Source organism: Myotis brandtii, unplaced genomic scaffold (assembly GCF_000412655.1).
Source record: "Myotis brandtii unplaced genomic scaffold, ASM41265v1 scaffold312, whole genome shotgun sequence".
NCBI lineage: Eukaryota > Metazoa > Chordata > Mammalia > Chiroptera > Vespertilionidae > Myotis > Myotis brandtii.
Window position 1 is genome coordinate 2,952,308 of NW_005361955.1, and position 4,689 is coordinate 2,956,996.

Sequence of the window (4,689 nt, forward strand, 5' to 3'; positions counted from 1 at the left end):
CCCATAACAAAGAAACAGAATTTCCGGAGGATGAGGCCCAGAAATCAGGATTTTAAAAAGATTCCCAGGTGATTCTAATGTGCAGCCAAGGTTGAGAACCACTGTTGTAGGGAAAAACACTCTGATTTATAGTGTTTGCCAATATCTGTGGTGTAAACGCTCCCACCAGGATTGATTTCAGGTTACCAATGTAATGTCACTGAGAACAGAATGGGGAAGAGCTGTAGTAGCACACAACAGTATACAGTATCTACACAATACAGATACAATCAACATGAACACCTCAAAAGTGTAAAATAATTAGGAAGTGATGCAATTGGTGTGTTCATTACTTCTGTTTTTAAGACCACTTGTTAAATTGCAAGTATATACCATTTAATTTTTAATAATGGCTGTGGATAACAATCAGCTCACAAAAATCCTGAAAATTTCACAATTGACTTCTACAAGCCAGTCTGAGCTGGCTCCTGCCTCTGCAGCATTTGACATTTCGACCATCCTCTACTATTAAAACTATCTCCTCCCTTTGCTTCCCAGAGACCAGTTTCTCTGAATTCTTACCCTACCACAGAACTGCTATTTTTGTCTGTTCTCTTGGTACCACTTCTTTCTGAGACCTTCTATTTTATGTGTTCTGCAAGTTCCTTCTTGGTCTCACTGTCACCCATAAACACTTGACAGTAGCTCCCAAACTTTCTTCTCTAATCACAACTCTTCTCTCAAGAGTTCTAAATCTGTTTTTCCACGTTTTGTTTGAACACCCCTGTCTGAGGTTCTTCAGGAACCTCAAACTCAACATCACCCAAACTGACTTCTCCCTCTGAAGAAGTAAAGAAACATAATTCAACACATAATTGGAGCACTTCTTGTTCCCTGCAAGATTAAAAGAAATTCTGTTCTCTACTTGTCTTTTAAAGTACAATAAAGGAGATTCAATTTATATCCACAACCAACCCTTCCTTCATCTCCTTTCTTCAAATATTTTCCCCCTTCCCTTCAATTTTTTTTTCATACACCATTCTCTCCAAAGTATCTCCTTCATTAAAGCCTTCCCAACTAAACACTTTACCATTCTCAGCCCAGTAATTTCATAATCTCTCCTTCTTCTCCTTGCTCCCCAGCACTTTATTATATATATCAACTTAAATCTCTTCCAGCTTTTCATGTCCAGTCCCTTTCCACTCATTCACAAATACTTTGTCACAAAAATCTAGGAGCTGACCTGGTAAGACCAATTTTCTAAAGGGAAGGGAGGGAAAGGGAAGAGGGTGTTATATTGTCAAATGAAAAGTCTCTTTGGTAAACTGGGGAAATTGTAAGAATATGAATACTCCCAAACGACTAATTTTTATCCCATCAAACGAAATACATGGATCTGCTACTTCCCTCCCCTCCCCAAAATTACTGATTGATTCCATTAGAGGCCAGACTCAATTACAGCCTTCCCTAGATTTTTTATAATGGCCATACAAAATTTGCTATTAAATGACCTCTATATCCTGGGATGACAAAATAAAATTACTTCATTTTAGTTTAAGAGTAATTTAAGAGAGATAGAAAAATAGAAATAAAGAATCTCCTAACGGTGGTTGATTTTAAGTGGTGGTGGAGTTACTCAATATAAATTGAACATTTGGTGATCTAATATTATCAAGTTGCTCATCACTTATAAGACACATAAACAGATTTGCAGTCAACCAGAACAACTAAAAATTTAGATATAATTCATGGTTATACCTGAATATGGTAATTCTTGTGTAGATATAATTGTTAAGTGTGCAATGGTGGTGGTGAGGTATAGACATCTCATTCTCTGTCAAGTTAAATACTGGACAATTAGGTTCTTGCTAAAGAGTGCAAGATAGGGTGCTTGTCAACTTATTTTTTATTTCTGTGCTTGTTTCTTCATCTGCAAAACAGAGATAACAGTGTATATCTTACATGATTGTTGGAAGAATAAAATGAGATATTGTATGTAATGTGCTTAAAATAGATCTTAATACAGGATAAGTGCTCAATAAATATTAACTATTACTATTAATAGCTAGATTACTTTTTTGATGCTTGAGATAATTAAAATGAGTCCTTAAGAAGGATAGTAAAATGATGTTTTGGCTAAGACTAAAGGGTAGACTGAATTAAATGAAAACATTCTCTAAATATGAAATTGTATGGTTACATTTATAAATCGATCATAAACTAAGTTATCCTAATGATTAATGTTACTCTAAAAAATCATGATAGCTATTTAGGATTAGCAAGTAGAATGGGCTTGCAGATTTGAAATAAAAAGCAACAATTATTTGTTGAGCATCTGATATTTGTTAGCAGTGTTCTAGGCACTGGGGATAAAGAATTAATGTAATGGACAAATATTCCAGCTCTTGTGTAACTGCATATATAAAGATGCAATTAGATGCTAAAGGATAATGTAATATATTTTCTGTTTAGGAAAAAAAAAGAAATTAAAGTTGCTAAAGAGAATTAGGAGTTAATTCAATAAGACATTATGCTCTACAGGGATTCATTAATTAAGGTCTATTGATCCCCTTCTCCTAACTTGAAGATTAGGGATTCAATAATTTGTAAAAAAAAAAAAATCAATCAACATCATTTATAAGTTAAAACTAATTTTATTTAGTCTCAGAAAGAGCAGCATAAACTTTTTTTCACATTAAATTTAGAATAAAAACCTCCCTAATGTAGTGTGTGTGTATATGTGTGTGTGTGTTTGTGTATGTGTGTGTGTGTGTGTTTGTCCCCTCGGGAGTATGACCGAGACCAGGAGTTAGATCGATCACTATGATGTGCGCTGACCAGCAGGGGGTGGCAGGGAACGAAGGAAGAAATTGTCCCCTCGGGAGTTCGACCGGAGACCGGGAGTTAGATCGATCACTATGATATGCGCTGACCAGCAGGGGGTGGCAGGGAACGAAGGAAGGCCCCAGCCGGCCCTGATCACCGGCCATGCCTAGAGACCCTACCTGTGCACGAATTTCATGTGCACTGGGCTTCTAGTGGTGATTATAATTGATAACACTGTATTGTATAACTTAAATTTGCTAAGAGAGTTGAACTTAAATGTTCTCTCACACAGAAAAAAAATACATGAGGTGATTGGATGTGTTAATTAACTAGATGGAGGGAATCTTATATTATATATATAAATAATCATCATGATATATGTTAAATATCTTACAATTTTATATGTCAATTATATCTCAACAAAGAAAAATAACCTTACTTCATCATTCGATTAGCATACAGAAATATATTTCACCTCCATATTATAGTTAGAGACCTAACTGAAGAAAGAGATGCTGGGAATTGGGAAACAAAAATGAAGAGAGTCATTGCAGGGAGAGAAACAGAGACAAAAAAAGTAAACAAAGAAGAGACTTGAATATGGGAAACATCAGGAATGAAGAAAAAGGTGAGAAAGGGAGAGAATAAGAACCAAAGCTAGAGCAAAATACAGGGGTACGGGGGGAAGGAGGGGAGAAGAAAAGAAGGAAGAAGGTAGAAAGGAGAGGAGAGGCTCAGAAATTCAGATTAGTCAGAGTTAATAACTTTTGATATTTAAGCTTACCTATTCACTTTGGATATAAGCATCAGAAAGGGTCATTAGTATTTTAAATATTGTGCAGAAATTAATAAGCCACCAAAATTATTTAGCCAATAAATTATGTGTAATTGGTAATTACACGTACATGTTACTTTCAGGAAGCCATCTTTGCTTTTCTCTAAACTCACATTTTCCCTAATTCTGTGCCTCTGCTCATACTATTTGTCCATTTGAAAGGCTTTGTCCACCATCACTCCACATTCAATGAACAAGAATCAATAAGTATTTATTGAGTACCTATTATATACCAAATGCTGTTCTAGGCACAATTCAAAATTTTACATATATTCTAATAAAAAGTATAAGTTGTTTTAATAACACATAATGAAAATGGACTATTTTAACAAAATATTCTACCAGACTTAAAATGAAATTGTTTATTCTTTAGCTAACCTTTTTCTTCACCTGATACCACAAGCACTTAAATAATCCTTATGAAAATAATGTACCTTATTTAAGAATTCCCCAAAATACAGCGAGGATATTCCTATGAGTCTAAGTCCTCCAGATCCTCCAAAGTGCAATTAATCTGTCATAATTCTATCTGCTAAATGTTGACAATAATAGTTTAAAGCCTGTAATAACTAAGTGAAATAAGTTGGATAATAAAAGTTATTTGAACTTTCATTGACATAAAAATGGAATCACAAAGACATTCCCAAAATGGGTAGTCATGCCTAGTCATGATCAACCATGACATTACATCACAGGAGCAAGAACAAATGACTTCAGGATCAGCAGCGTGACTGTGATTTACGTAACTCACTTCTGCAGAAATTTGCATTACTCGTGAAAAATATCACATGGAAGAGGAACTACAAGTATTAAAACTGGAAATAAATGATGGCTGAGAAGGCATTAAAGAATAGTACTTTCTTGTAAAAGAACTGTGGAACTAACTGTACAGATATGTTTAAAATAGAATTTGCATCACATTTAGGGAAATGTAACTTGTAGTTCAGAGAGGAAGGGAGAGAGAGAGAGAGAGAGATAGAAACATCAATGATGAGAGCTAATCATTGATTGACTGCCTCCTGCACGCCCCCAACTGGGGATTGAGCCCG